General features: G+C 38.5%; 1 protein-coding gene across 1 annotated transcript in view; it reads right to left on the bottom strand.

The window, feature by feature from the left end:
* Window positions 1-16792, bottom strand: part of MEOX2 (mesenchyme homeobox 2) — a 52527-nt gene that overhangs the window by 34876 nt on the left and 859 nt on the right. The window lies entirely within an intron of this gene.

The raw sequence follows: 16792 nt of genomic DNA, 5'->3' as shown, positions 1-16792 counted from the left end.
TGCCTAGCAAAATAGTGGTGCTGACCTGAATGTGCTCGCAGCCCTGGAGACTGCTTGGGTGCCTGTGGGCAACGTTCTAGTAGACAAATTCATACAAGAAGTCTATGTCAGCATTGGAAATTCAACTTTTTTCTTCTTGAGTTCTTTCCTATGTCTTATTTCAAAGTCACCCATCTTCTCTGCTTTTGGGGTGCAGGGTAGCATGGTGACTTATTAAAATTTAGTCTTAGTCTTTTAAGCCTACTAATAGCCCCCTCCTTTTAATAATTATATCTAAATTCTAAAACCTGGTAATCCAAGAATGAAGTCCAAAGCTGCTTTTGAATCAAATACAACATCTTACATAGCACACACCACAATAAAAGTTTGAATGATATTTTTACTGTGTTTGTATTTGTGTGTAAGAGTGTGTATGTGTGTATACAGAACTGATGTAAAATCAAGAGCTAATTTTTACTATCCTTTTTTTAACTATAAGAAGGCACACTAGATCCCTTGTTTGATCTTGATTTAACCCAATCCTGCAATTACGTGCATTATGATCATCTGTATATTATCAACCTTAAAGTATAAGCACGATGATTTGCAAGCATCCTATACACTAGCCTCACTCAGGAAATTTTCTAGGACTGGGAGCTTACTTTATAGAAGAAAGTGCACAGCCCTGGTTTCTTTAAAATATGTTCTATTTTACAGGATTGCCAGCCTAAAGCAAACAAAAGCATATGAATGTCCTGCAGTTTAAGAGTCCACACACTGGTTGAACTCCTTGAAAATGTATTACCAAAGCATTAGATGCAGAGAAGTAGGTCCCCGGTATGAAAGCAACGTGAGGGACACATATTTTTAAAACTCAGGACATGCTGAAGGGGGTGCAGCCCTGCAATATTAACAATAGATCTCTTAACTATAAGCAAATGCTTGAAGGATATAGATGAGGGACAATTCTGGAAGAAAATGTTTACAGTTGAAGTTCTATAGCCAGGAAGAGATAGGCTAAAGCCTAAAAGCTGCCTCAACACAAAAGGATCAGCTTTCAAGAGAGCTGCACACCCGACTGTTACCATTTAGGCACCTAAATGAAGAACAATGGGGCTGCTGGGTTCTGAGCTCTTTCAAGCATCTGGTCCAAATTCTTTCCTTCCATATGAATCAAAACAAATGTTTAGGCTACCAACTTTCCATTGCCCTTTCAGTTTAATGCCAGCTTTTCTAGCTTTTAAATTCCTTAGTATAATAAGATGAATAAAACACTAACTTAGCAAAACGTCCAGTTAGGGACTATTTGCAATATCTCATTTTTTATTAGTAGCAGACATAAAGTTTGTATAAAGTCATTGTAAAATTATATCTTTCAAAACAATATCTTTTGGAACAAGACTTTTTCGTTTAATACATTCAAAAAAATATGAATCCATCTTACTTGGCTATCGAAAAGTGGTCACAGATTAACTCATAGACTTGAAGACTGAACAAACTGAAAATCAGCATAAAACAAAACACAGTAGCAGAAACAGTCAGAAAATTACCAAGTAAATTATATAAGAAAACAAAAAGGAGATCACATCATGATGTGGAAGTAGAACATAAGTTGATGTGTGCTGTGCCACACCATGCTAAAGGGGCTACGTAATTTCTATTGCTCTGGACAACTACATCCATCCCACAGTGATGTGGAGCCTGATATAGGAGCTGCAATGCTCTGCGAGAGTCCAGGATACATCTTGTGCCAGGACCCTGGTGTGTCCTAAGATGGTTGAAAGCTGAGCTAAGTAGTCGTAAGACTTCGTATTTAAATGTTAGGGGGCAACTGCTGAGACAGACAGGCAAATGTAACTATGTGGTAGTGCCATACCTCTTCAACTAAAACACATGACATAGGAAATGCACAGCATTACCTGATACTAACCCTGGGAGAGCAAAGGTCCATTCCCACTCCTCTTCCCACTACGGGAAAAGCCGTTCTGCAGAAATGTGCGAATTCAAACCGTTTAAGAAAGTCTCTGCTTTAGAACACAGAAATTTTGCAGGCTTATCACAGTGAATACTGAAACATCAAGAAAAAACTCAAGCAGGTTCATGAATAAGTATACTCCACTGGACAAAAGTAAAGAACAACTGGATATCTCATTTTAGTTTTACAGCACACACAGCAACAAAGGAAAGAGTGACTAGTGAAAACACAAAACCACGGATGGAAATCTGTGTTTTTTTCTGACTTGAATGAAAGAAAGAAGCACGTAAACAAAGTTGGCAGGAAACATGTTTACTAATTTACATGAGCTAATTTAATAAAATACGGGAGACAGAAAGAAACATACAGTCCGTTTTCAGCTTTTCCTATACCTAATGAGCATTCTCCTCATCAGTTTTTCTTTTCCAAACTATATTTAAGTTTAATGTTTCTACTGCTTTATGATTCTTACATAAATTATTTTCAGTGAGTGATACAATGCTCAACAGCCATTGTGCCAAAGCTGCCTCTGACCTTCAGTTATAGAAAGAGTTTTCATTAAGGAAATAAAACAAAAAGGTTGGAATTAATGACTTGAAGATAAGAACAAAGAATCATCCCCAAATTAACTAAGCCTGTGCATAAGGATGCATGAGAATTGTCTTCTAAAGCTGGATGATGAAGAGAAGGGATAAATTACTTAGGACTGTAGCAGAGCATGAGACAAGGTTCAGAAAAAGAAAGTTTGGAGTATTTTAAGATGAGTATCAGGCCAAAATTCCTGCAAGTGAGATTTATTACACCATGGAGTCTGTTTCCTGAGACTGCTAACGAAGGCAAGCTATTTTTTAAAGTCCAAATGAGCATTTAATAAATGAGTACCACACTCACAAACCATATACATAACCCGTTTTGCCATACTGAATTGAAAGAAATCAGCCCACACTCAAGCCTTTTAGTCATCACTACTTCACTCCATCTGTCACTCGTCTAATAAAAGAATATTAGTATGGATTGCTGTTTGGCAGGGGGTACCTTTTTCCCTGTAAATAGGATTTCTCTAGGTAAATTACGTGTGTCTTTTTAGGAAGGGTTCCTTTCCTTTTTTTTTTTTTTTTTTTTTAACCTGTACTGTGTTTTATGTCCTTCCAATCATTCCTAGGTCTGCATAGCTAGACAGCAATGTAATTATCTTGTAATTAATTCTCCCAGAGGGGTTGTTCAACCATCATCCACTGTACCATCTGACCACCATCCACATTCATTACACTGGAAATAATGGCAACCCTAACAGACACTGCAGGGTCTGTAGTTCCTCACCTTTTTGGAGCCCGAGAAAGCTTAGCCTGGCATAGAGTAGCATGGAGAAGAGAGGGGGAGAGAGGGGGAGAGAGGGAGAGAAGGGTTGTTTTCTCCTCTTTGTGCAGGTTGGAAGTGAGGTGAGGAGGGTAGTGATGAAAGTCATTATGATTATGACCAAAAAAGCTTTCAGCTATGACAGTTTTGCAGCATTTCCTGAAGGGGGGCAGCCTCTTGATCCTTTTTAATATCCTTATTAGTCTCCAGTTCAAGAAGCGTGTGTGAGGACATGTTTAACTCCCATTGAAGTCAGTGGTTCTTAAGCATATGCTCAAATTTTTTCGCAAATCAGGACTTTAATCTATTCCTTATGTACATTTAGGATTACAGAGAAGTCTTCTGTTTTTGAAGTTGCTGGAAACATCAGCTTGCTGAAGGGAGGTGTGGGAAGGGAGAAGGACTCCACTTTCAGAAGACTGCAACTTTATTTTTTTTTTCTAATTTTGACCAGAAAAGTATCTATTTACCTATTTCTTTAAATCTTTTCAAATACTGTCTATTAGATCCTAATGTGTGCTGCAGAAATGTGAGTTACCAACACAACACACTTCTAGTTTTTTTGTTAGTTATAAAGTCACAAATATGAAGGTTAGCATCTCATTCCTCCCTCTTTCCCCTATAAAGTTGATACAATGCTTACCAAAACCCAAGGAGATTTATTCCTAGCAAGGGGAAAAAAGACTTGAGACAAAAGCTGTAAAACTGTCTCCGTCCTCCACTGCAAATGCACCTCAGTTCTGGCATCTTGTGCTGTTGGCTGTTTCAGTCCTGGAACAGAACCCTCTTCACTGAGCCTGAAGGTTGTGCCAAACTGTATGGTGATTTTTGTGATATGGAAAAAAGCCCACTGGAGACTAGCCGGAAAGCAGCCAATCTTGTGATCTGATCCTCATGTGAATTTATGTCTCCAGAGTTCAGATTTAATATCTTCTGTAATTTTACCACGCACTCTATTTGCTGATACTACACTGAAAAACTGGATATTGAAAATAACTGCAAAATTGCCAAGCCCAAGTATTCAAAAGGTATCAGCAAGACTCCTGGACGTTTTCTTTTCTCTCCCTGCCTGCAGCTCCCTCATCTTCCTCAAACTGCTTTAAAACACATTTAGGAATAAAATAGCACAGCATAACCAAGTGCTGGTTCAGTCAAATCAAGTGGACTATCCAGGTCCCTATCCGCTGTTATTTTTGATTCGATACACTCATGCCCGCACACACTCACACGGACAGCAAATTTATATTTACATCTATTATATCAATGAAATGGAATCACAAAAAAATATTTTACTGTTTTCAAAATTCTTCTTACAGAAAACTAGAGTGAAAGGAGAAATTGCCAATCCTATTTAAAGAGTTTACAGGCCCTTTCAAAATGAGACTTTCCTTTCCTTGAAACACATTCCTTCTGGCACAAGTAACTATTACCTAAAATCTTGGAATTAAGAGAGTGCATTTTAAGAAAGTTAGATTATTTTTTTTTTTCACCCATTTGGTTTAATTTCAAATACTCCCATTTTACACACGGCTCTGCTCAACACTGGGTACATCACTGGTATTAAATATTAACCACCATCATTGTCATGTCTGGGTCATGCTTGATTTCCACTATAGCTGTTTACAGAATCTGCTCTGTGGTGCACACCCTTATGAAGTTAAAACCTCAAGAAGAGAAGAGACAGGACATGAAACATCTTTTTTTTCTCTCTTTTTTTTCCCTGTTTATTCTCAGCCTTGCACACTTTTCTTACACACCATAAATGCACAGAAGAGCCACGAATGACCTACGGTTACCAAAAGTAAGTTCACAGTAAAACAACTGATGGTTTGGGGCCTACGGGATAGTGACAGAATATTGCTTCTGGATGTTTCTTGCATGTACGTGAGCCATACTGAAGACAGAGAAGAGTATGAATGGAAAAAGGAAGAACACACTTAAGACAGCACTGAGAAAACATTGAGGTAGATAAGAAACAGGATCCAAAACATCAGCTGAGCAGCAGCTGGGCAATGCCTTTCAGGGAAATAAGTTTAACTCAGAGAGGATAAGCTGGAACCAGAAGAAGGATTCTAGGAAGGGAATTTCAAAAGGGTATGATTGAATGGTAGAATCATTTCATCAGCTTTGGTTTTGGCAGGGTTAAAAAAGGAGCCAAGAGAGGGCCAGGGCAGGAAAACAGGTTTTGATTTCTGCTAAGTGGTATAAAAACCATTTGCAAAACAGTCTGAAAACATGTAGAAGAGAGAGAAGATTGATAAAAGCAACTTGCAAACTCTCATGGCAAAATAAGATCTTCTAAACCATAGTTCTCACCCTGCTGAGAACACACAGCAGCCAATGGCCTTGTACGGCGGAAACCAAGGGCAAAGTTGTTCTGCCCCTGTAGAAAAATGCTTTGTGCTTACCCCCAGCTCTCTTTTGTGAGCATTTTTTTCCTGTGTCTGTGCATTCTCACCCTAGAAGGAAAGGAAATGCTGTCTGCTTTTATAAAGAAACCAACTTTAACTGCATAAAGCTAGCTCTTCGGCTTTATGGAGAGCAGAGATACAGGAGGCATTAAATGACATGGCGGGGAAGGTGCAAACGCTGATTAGTGAGACCTTTTTGTGCTTGTTGTGCAACATGCTACACACATTCCCTGGACTTGCTTCAGTTCCCAAACTTGCAGAAATATTCTTCTAGAGGTAGTTAGGGAACACGTACCCCCTGCCAAATAACTTCTGAACAAGTAGGTTCATATGAACACCTCAGGTAAAAGCAGTACTTGCATTTCTAGCTCAGTGTGGAATTCACCCCTGCCTTTTGTGATAAGAGTCTGCTGATATGTTAACAAGGTCCTTTTAATTAATAGGCCAGCAATAGCGTGTAGCCAGACTCCATTATACGGGTAGCATCAAGCTTTCTGCTTATCCACATAATCAAGTCAACCATATGTTTCAAGATTAACATGGATGCAGCTTTTAGTTTGTGTGTGTGTGAATTAAGACTATCAATTAGTTGTGGAAACATGCTTGAAAAACACAAAGCAAGCCAGAGCCTCTATAAATAATATTTTTATGGTATCTACCCATATGTTGTGGAACTACAAACATTTCTTAGCCACACACCATGGAGCTGAAGGAATCAGAGTAGCGATCGACATGCCTGTGCTGAACTTTTTCAACATTATACTGTTAACTCCAAGAGAGTAATACACAGTAACCTAAGCTTCAACAGAACTAGAGCATCAGTACACAGCCTGGCAAAGCACTGAGTGACTTTTGCAGGAGGGAAGGAAACGGCTTACCCAAGATCTTTGAAGGACTGGGTCATTCTGTAAGTTATATTTCACCAAACATACTTAAAAACGGCTGGACACATTTAGCCACTGTACTTGAAACACCCAATCTCTATCCAAAAGAAGTGTTTGTTTGGGTGTCATGTCTGGCAAAGCTCTTGTGATATGTTTGCAAATACAAAAATGTTAAATCTCTGATATTTCTCATGCTGGCAGACTACAAACCCAATTGGCGCCTTCTCTGAATGTCTAAATTTCAGTTTGGAACCAGTGAAATAAAGATAGCTTTATAGGGTTTGAATACTGCTAGATTTCTCTACGTACCCTCACATTAAAGCAATAATGATGTTTGCCTCGTAAAGTTGTAGCTAAGTATCAAAGTGTAAAAAGCAAAGGGGTCAGAATGAGTGGAGAAAAAAAAAATAAAAAGCAAAGCTACAGGAAAGTTTGGCAGCGTATTTCTTCATGATGTAAACCAATCCACAATACTTGCGCCCCGTCTCCAGCTTTTTCTCCTGTGCGTATTCACATAATTTTTTTCATTTATAATTTAAGTTGTTCTATTTACTACTTTTAATAATAATAAATTGCTTCATAAAAACAAATAATACAGACAAAAGAACACTAAATCTTTTCATTGGCCCAATAATATAATCTATTAGAAAATCACATAAATTAAAGTGGTAATAATACAAGAAAAGATAATGCCGAGGATTCAAGATGCCTTATGAACAACTGCTAATGAAGCCTCATATTTTTATCTGACTGCTCTGCTGATCCATAACTGCTTCATCTTGCATTGCCTAACAGACTAACGTTACCTAACTGAACTGCTCTATTTAGTGGATCACTGCAGTTCTTCAGTTATTGTAAATTAACATCTAATGGAAATCTGATTAAGGTAAAGGGTGGTATTATTTGTTTTGCAGTAAAGAAAGTACTCATTCTGCAAGGATAAATGGCAATTGAAAGGATATACAGGCGTACGCTCCTTCAGAAATGGACTTGTGCAAAAAAAGGAAGAGAGGGAGGGAAGGAGAGGGAGACGGGAGTGAGACCATTAGTGTGTATTGTTCTAATGTCCTCAGGAACGCAAAGACTTAACACACAGCTGTGGCTTGAGGTCATTGTGGTACTCCCAAAACAAGAATATAGAAAGAAAAAAAATAAGAAAAAAAAATAAGAGCTTAATATTACTATGTCAATTCTGAGTCAATCAAATCAGTTATTCCAAAGCGCAAAGGACTTGCAACGTTCTCAGTTCTCCCTAAGCCCTACATAAGGCGTGTGTGACTCGTGGACTTTTACCAGGTTTTAAAGTCTAGTTCAGAAAATACCAATTCAAAAGGAGTGAACACGCCTTAGCCCCCATTAGAGTGCTGTTTTCTTCTGGCAGAAAACACTTTCTGGCATTCTCAGCACAAAGCTTTACAAGGCATTTTCGAGCGGTCCATGTGAGCGTAGCCACCCGGGCTTCCATTGACACCGTTTTTACCAGCTCAGTGTACCAAAGCCGTGCAAAATATGCCATCGTCTAGTTTATCACCACATCTGACTTCAGCTCTTTTCCCTTCACTAAACCAAATGATATTTTCATTAATTTAGGAGACATCTAGTCACTGTTCCTACCATTCTTTTTACAGTAATAAGCACATTTTAACAAGTAGGTTTTGCCTGTCCACATCCCCTACGAGGATGGAGCCTACAGCGTTCTGGTATTCTGCACCAGCTGGAAGAAAATGAAAGACTTGAAAAGCTACTGAGAGAGACCTGTGTGCCTGAGGAGCCTCACGCACCCTGGAAAAACACCCCCTTCCAAAAAAGCCCCCATGCACGCTCAGGGTACATTGCATACTTCTAGAATATGCCATTTTTTGCTTGGCAGGTAGAAAACCCCACGGCTCATTCAACTCTCTTCAGAGCTATATTGTCAGTCCACATATGTCCAACAGATTTTTTAGTATCTATTTTTAGAAGGACCAAAGTGGGAAACAGTTTTTTCCGCTTGGTAAATTTAAGTGACTAATGCCCCCAATTCACCAAAATGTGTAAACATACACTTAACTTCGGGTGTGTTCGTATCAAAGTAATATGACTACCTCTGCTGTGAAGTCCTGGCTCCACTCAGTAGGTAGTTTTGACTTCAGCACACCCAAGATTTCATTCACCTCCCAACATACAAAATCAAATGCATACTGGCATCATCGCAGGATCGCAGCCTAAGAATTAAAACTCACAATGGTGGCAGAGGCCACTGAAGTGCATCTAACGCAGTTTATGTAAGGCAGCATTTGTTCAGGCTCGCTAAAAATAAAAAATAGCTATTAGAGATCTGAGAGAATGCAGAAGGAAGAAGGACTTTTAAAAGCCTGCAGTAATCTGTTTCAGTTTTAGTTTTTCATATCCTATTTGCTATAAAATAATGTTCAATCAACCAATTTTTCTCTAGTCCAAGAAGCAGCTTTATAAAAAAAAAAAAAAAAAAAGAAAGAAAGAAAGAAGAAAGATTACTTGGCTTCCAGTTAGGGTTTCATAATCCACTGGATTTTATTGGTTTAGTAAAACTATGCTCTTCCATCATAAATGAAAGATTTGACTCATTCCTTTGAGACTTGTTTCTTCTGCTGTTTGGTCAATTATTTTGTTTCATTTGTTGAAAAGAAAGATAAAAGGAAACATAGGTTCAAGTACAAAATAACTTTTCTTTCAAATGACTGTTAAGTTTTCATGTATGTTTTCTTCTGTTTATGTATTTTAAGGGCCCCTTTCCCCACTACTGCAGGGTTTATTCAGCACAGGTAATTTTCGTTACAAAGTTCAGAATGTTTTTTCTTTGTACTGAGCAAGAAGCTCCAGTGGTTTCAGACTGCATAGCATTGAATGATTAAATTCATCATTAAACAACATACTACTGAGTAGCCAATTTCCAAATGTGATTTCTGATTTTTCTTTTGAGGTATAATCACATGCCTATTTAGTAATATGCACAACTTCCAGTCAAGTAACCTACCCCCAAAACTATTTGTAAAATTCACAATTCCATACTGCAAATAAACTCATGTGCCGAATAGGAGGTATGTTACTGTCTTCTGTAGGTCCAAGATCTCAAAGTGAAGGACATCCTCCCTAACCTACAATGACGTCTACATCTTTAATATCTTTGATGTTAACAAGTAGAATTTTGACAGCCAAAGTTGTCTATTTATAATGTTTAGTAGAAGACCTCAAAAGCAACTTTTCAAGACAGTGAGCTGTCTACTACTATGTCCCATTATATTAAGGATTTTTTCTCACTTTACATCACTCAGTGAATGCTAGGACACAGTGACGCAACTCTGCACTAGTGATATTACAGATATATATATAAAACCAGCAGAGATTTAATAACATCAGTGTGATTTAAATTTTTTTCTATGAAAGTATTATTTTAAACAGATATGGTTTAGGTAAACTTATCAAAGGACACAGATTTTGTAATATATATATAAATAACAAGAACAACAAACACTAGAAAACTACAACCGAAGGCAGCAGTGGTTTTTTTAAACAAGCATTCCTTTGCTGTGTTTGCCGCTAGACGCATGCGAGACAGCGTATCACAAAAAGCATAAGCACTAGCTCGGCTTACTGACCTATCTCCTTCTCCCAGGCTAAGCTACATTCATAGTAAGAATGCACATCTTAAAGTTTGGTACTACCAAAAATCAGTGGGAGTTTTGCCATCAATATCTTCCGGGTGAAACTTCCCTTAGCGTGTATGTTTGTAAACCATTTCTTTTAGTAACTTTTTTCAGTGATCCAAATACTTCAAACTCACACAAGACTAGACTGCGTGCATCCAACACAATTACATCAGGCGATTTTTGAATTCAAGCTTTCATTAAATACAGTAGGAAAGCAGCTATCCGACCATCAAAGTCCCCGGACACTCACCCCAGAAGCCAAATGACTTCTTGCTGTGCACACCTCTGCAGCCACAGGAGCTCAGGCTGGTAAAGGTGATGGGACTGCCCTGCTGCGTAGTGGGAGGAAGGCTTTTTCTGTGGGGTGGCAGTACACTGTCTCGCCCCTACCCTGCCACCAGTAATACTTGAGAAACGATGATGCAGATCTGTAAGTCTTTAAAGCCTACTAAAAAAAGCAAGCGCGCGCACACAAAGCTTTTCATTAAATAAAAGCTTACAGTACTTTACAAATGGAAGGGAAGCACTGGCATTGCCATTGTATAGGTTGGGAAAACAGACATAAAAGGATAGGGCACAGGCTCGAGACAGATCATAAGGCTGGGTTCAGTGCCCAGCTGTGCACTGATGTAATGAAGTAGCCTCAAGCACTGTTTATCAAGCTTCTCTAACACCACACTATTTTAGTTAGAAACCTTATTAGCGACACATGCAAGTATTTATATTTAAAAAATATGACTTTTCTTTCGCGTCCTTTCAAGTTGCATTCTTAAGTGTATTAGAACAAGGACACGGGGATAACATCGCAAAAATAAGGTCTGAACCCAACCCCATCGTAACTACATTTTACTGATGGATTTAAACTTTCCTCCTTCTAGCAGATGAAACCAGATTTACTTTGCTTCCTTTCCGGAGACTAAAAAAACTGCTTGGTAGAATACATTTTGCTGCTGAAAGAAACATGCTACAGCGACCACTCATACTGCCGTGTAACATTGTATTTGCTGAAAGCAATAATCCGGTGAGCAATATCGGATTATTAGCAGACAGCAGCAAAGATAATGTTGTCACCTTCCCTTGAATTTCAAGACACAGAACTCAATCCTGCTCTTGAGAATTTCAAAGATGCAGCATATCGAGCCATCACATGACTAAAGAATGAATATTTCCAAACAGAAAACTATATGCAAGTTAACAGGCTCAATTAAAAAGCACTTATTAAATAATTAGCATGTCTAAAAAGGGCAACGAGTCTGACAAAAAAAAAATGGAATCCGATTACTTACTGTGCAAAATAGTAGAGAAGTTATGCTAGATATGTTAGGACAAATTTTATCCTAGGATGTTAAAACCAATGAAATTAAAATTCAATTTATATAGATAATGCTGAATTGTCAATGCTTAAACAATCGGGCAACCCTAATATTTTATCAATTAATATCTACAAGAATAATAAAGCATTTTTATTCCCCTACCATGCAACAGTTGTTTAAAAATCCTGAAAGGTAACTGCAGCCATGATTTATTGAAAAGTTTTAGTGAAATTTTCTCCAGAATGTTTGCCAGAATATTTGGATCCTTAATTCCCATGTGTCCATATCTCCTTCTGCATTTAGTTCTAGTACCACACTTCATACCCAGCCAGAGCCCTCAGTGGCTTTGCTTTGAAGACTGGGATCCTTCATAGTGCTTAATACCAAATAATAAATGAATAACATGCAATTACATTTCTGTGCCAAAGATTTAAAACAGAGTAACAGAAATAAGCTCCAAGGGCTTAAAAGACCTTGAGCACTTCAGTAGTTCCAGTAGAGTCAATAGACCTTCGCACAAAAACATTTGTTCTCCAGTAAACGTCTGGATTGGGACCCTAATGTTTCTAAAATGTTGGGGGGGGAGGCAGGGAGTGTAAATCCTACTGAATGATATCTATAAACAGACCAAAATATTTAATTAGGGGCTATACTTTTTTCTGTCCACACAAAATTACTCTTTGGCTATAGGCAAAGAATTCTGAGAATGTATCAGTAAAATAGTGTTTAAAAATTTTACAGTCCTAGAAAAGTTCCTGATTATTATTTCCTGAGAGCGAAAGTGAACATATTGCAAATTTTCATCTATTAAACAATCCAGCAAGTAGCCCACTAGGTAGCCCAACATTTGCTAAGCAATCAGCCTTAAAAGTTTTCTCCTAAAAATATTATTATTATTCGTCAGATTTTGAACTTGATTCATTTATGAATTCTACAGAGGTGTTTTCTTGTTGTTGTTGGGTTTTTTTAAATGGTAAGTGATGCTTTGAGACTGGATCCCAAACAAATTAACTCTTTCCAGAAAAACTATGCTTTATTATGTATTTTTTCTTGCTTCCGTTTACAACCACGCTGAAAAGCACAGACATATTGATGAATCAGTTACACAGTTCTTTTTGACTACAAGTGTGCAGCTCATTTTTCTTACTGATGTGTTTCAGAAACCAATCAGAAGTCCTCAAAACCCATGAATTTGCAGTATTTATAATCATTTATCAAAATTACCTGCTTTTTAGAGACCATTTCAAACAAGCACATATGATTTATGATATTTAGATGTGTTTAAAATACGTTCCCTGGAGATGTAACTTTTTACTGCGTGCACATTGAGAATAGGTAGGTTATAAAAGATGTTAAAACACTGGAAAAGAGAGTATTGTTTTCTTTTCGAGTGATTTGTCAATGAACAAAAACCAGCAGAACAGCTATTGAAACACCAGATTCCTGAAATGTTTTTGTATGTTCAACAGCAGTGTTTCTATATGATACTATTGTAAATACAGTCAAAAATATGAATAGTTGTTATTACCTTTCCTTGGAAACCTGCGCCATATAAAAACATTTATCCATGTCAAACTTTAAAAAATAAAAAAAATAATAATAATTTAAAAAGGTTTCTTAGGCCTGGGGGCATGTGTTTAATTACATTAGTCTTTAACTGGAATCAAATTTTCTTATAACATACACTTATCTATCGCAATTAAATGTTTGAATAGTTGTAGTGCTTAGAACTCCTTCAACACCACTCAGCCTCCCCCTAATCTTTTCAGCATAGTAGTGATTCCTTTTTTTTTTTTTTTTGCCATGGCATTGTAGGCTTCCTTAAGGCTACCAGATTCGCTTTCTTTTCACATTTCTCAGTAAGCCTAGATTGTTCTTTCTATATAGTCATTAATATGCTTTTCTCCCGACTGAAGTTTTAAGAAAACTTGGACCTAAGTAAGCCAACCTAGACAATCGCAGTAGTAATTTTGCGTTTGATGGGTTCTGCATCGTCTGAAAATCAAAACCTACTCGATAAAAAACAGAAATAAAATGGCCTCAAAAGTCACAGGCAAGTAATGAGAAGGGGAGGCATCAGAAAAATCCAAAATATTCCATATAGAACAACTCGTACCACAAAGCAACAAAGCACTCCAAGAATATGTTTTTTATCCACTCAGCATGGTTTTCATCCGCACCTCATTAGCACACAGATAATTCTGACCATTAGTGCGCTTTAAAATAAGCGAATTTATTTGCAACCTAGCCTCAAATTTAGTATCGTCTTTGTACTCCTACATCCTTGACATATGCAGAGCTGAGTTACAAAGGCAAGGAGGCAGATGCCATTACTCACTGCAAAACGTTAACATCTAAAGATTTGTGTGCATCACTCCTCAACCCGCATGCAAGTTTCCTGACCCACTTCTGGGCCTACGCAGGTTGAAAGGAATGTTCTGAAGATAATGACAGAGCGACTACAAAACCTGGAGACACTGACAGCTGTAGCATGCAGGAGGCGATGACTAAGTAAGTAGTATTTCCCAGACCTTTACAACAAGAACAGTTGACAATTTCACCCTGTTCTGTGGCAGCCTATTCAATATCTTCAAAGAGAACTCCCAAAACTGCTTAAAACCTGGGTTAGGGCAAAAGAAAACTGTAAGTCAGACAGTTTATAAAACTACCACATTTCACCTTGCTTTCTCCATTGCAAACAAAAGTATAACAAAGCATAGTGGAAAATATTTCTGTTCTCCCATTCCCCTGAAATATGTGAATTCCTGGGAAAAAGAGCAAGCGCAGGGACAAACATACAGTCCATTGTCCAAAATTTTGCTCGTCTTCTCCATTTTTGTTTATAATTTAAAAAATTACACTCCCGCCATCAGAACAAATAAGGAAAATGGGCTATCTCTGCTGGTAAAGTCTCAGAGTATCTATATGGCTGAGCAACAGTTACTAGTTTGGGAGACAAATGATACGAGGAATGTCCATGTTTTGCTTTCTTTACACTATCTATAAACGCAAGCTTTATGAATCAATGTTCCTGATCTTAAACGTTGAGGAACGAAAGCAAAGGAGTGCAAGAAAGGGGTAGCCTAAGGTTAATTCAGCTCTGAAATGCGGAACAGATTCAGTGCTCAAGAAAACACTGAACATTCTGTGGCTTTAAGTGATATGCTTAAGGAGAGGAAATGTATCTGTAAATAAGCAACAGCATTAATAATTGTCTCAGAATGCTGGCACTGAAACTTAAACAGTCTCTCTTCACTTCTTAGTTATTTACTATTAGGATTTTATACAAATGGCTATTGAAGTAGTTCCAAGTGTGATGAATATGCCTCCAAAAAGCGGGGAAGGCGTGGATGAAAATCTTTCAAGTACGGTATTCTGTTTAAATAAAAAAACAAATTAATGCGAAATAAAGGGGATGAATTTTAATCAAAAGAGGGGCAATTATGGATGACAAATACAGAAACGCAGCGACTTAAAAAAAATTCTTGCTGCCATACATTAGAAGGGCATTAAATATCTAGCACCAAGAGTTCAGGATTAATAAAGGGGTGGGGTTAAATGTTCAGCCCAAAACTCAGGCTTTTCTTGAAGAAAAACCAAAGATAGAGCAGCTACCCAGTTGTCGTCAAAAGATGCCTCTTTTCAGTTTGAGAGATTCACAGTTGTGTGAACGGACATAATATATTTTCTTAGGGGAAGGGAGGAGGAAACAGTTACCTGCCTTGATCTTCAGAATCTCTTAGAAAATGAGGTTGGGAGTACAGCGCAGGATAAGTGTAACCATGGCTGAAGGCTCAAACCCTTGTCCACTAAATCCAGTGGAAGGCTCCAGTCACTGCAGGGTAAGCTTTGTGACATTCCCCACTGGCTTTTTTTTTTTTTTTTGTTTGCATTGCAAAATGAAATAAACAGAAAGCGATACAGATACTTCCCTGACAGTGAAAGAGACCGATTTCCTTTTTTCCTTCAGCTTTAAATAGACTGACAACTACAGTAAATCCTTACACCGACAGGCATCCACTTATTTTCCCAGTAGTAATGGGAATGCAAATTTTAGCATTGTTCATGCACCTCACGGAATCAGAGAATTCCTTTTATTTCATAAGATGTAACGAAGATGCAACAAGAGATTTTGCCACCAGCGTTTTAACTAAATACGGCTTTTAATCTTGGAAAAGTTTTTAGCCTGTAGACCAGCTGCGTAAAATAAAATCCATTTAAACCCATCCTGAATTACTCTAAACGTTTCTTAATGTAGTGGACAATGAAGAAAATGATGGTATCCTTGAGGGTTATTTTTTAAAATAGTTTCTGTCGCTTACCACTTTACCAAGCCCACCAGATTTCAAGTCAAAGAGGTCACGGTTTCAGTTGTGAACTTCATAAATATCTGGAAAAGCCTTTCACTTTCTCTTCCTCGATAACAAACAATTCGCTACGCCTGCTCTTGAGTTTTCAAACTGTTGAGCCCTCTCTTTTTCAAGTGCCTCCTGCCCGTCTCAGTATATTTTTGATGACCCCCCAGTTTATGCATGCTCTAACGGAAGTGCCATCAGTTGCGTTTGCCTACGCCGAGTGGCTTTTGTCAGAGTGGGACTTTGACAGGCTTTGCCTTTTTAAAAAGCGGAGATTATGTCAAGTTCTTTTCAGTCTCAGCAATGCCAAATCATGGCCCTGGAATGACTGCGGGTCTACATGTTTTTACGCTCGTCTTTAAGTAAGAATTGCACTGATTTTAAAAGTCAGACAGCTCCTTCCTTCCCTCCGCCCCCGCCACCGGCAAACTGAAGCGAAGCAGCTTTCTAAAACTCCCGTTCACCCGTTTGCTCTACAGACTCCAAATTTTGCCCCGTCCACGCTGCGGATTTGATGCTGGCGCACCCAGATCCTCCAGGGCAGCAGGGCATCAGCTCCTCTCCCCAGTCCCCGCTTCCAAGGCAGCCTTCCCAAGCGTTGTGCAATCCCCTCGGAACCGCAGTCAGCTCCGCGGCGAAGGGGCGGAGGGGCAGGAGCGCGCTATATTCCGAATTTTGAAGCAGAGGTGGCGTATCGGGCAGGGGGGAGGGGGACGCGGGACCAGATGCTAAAATCCTCACCCAAACTACAAGCGTTTCTCTCCTCGACTGTAGGAAGCTCTCCCCCCCCACCACCACCACACACTATCACCTTGATTTCATGCTCTACCACGTGCTGGATTTTTTCCTTT

The sequence above is a fragment of the Charadrius vociferus genome, unplaced genomic scaffold, assembly GCF_000708025.1.
Source record: "Charadrius vociferus isolate BGI_N301 unplaced genomic scaffold, ASM70802v2 scaffold551, whole genome shotgun sequence".
NCBI lineage: Eukaryota > Metazoa > Chordata > Aves > Charadriiformes > Charadriidae > Charadrius > Charadrius vociferus.
This window is presented reverse-complemented; position numbering and strand designations above follow the sequence as displayed.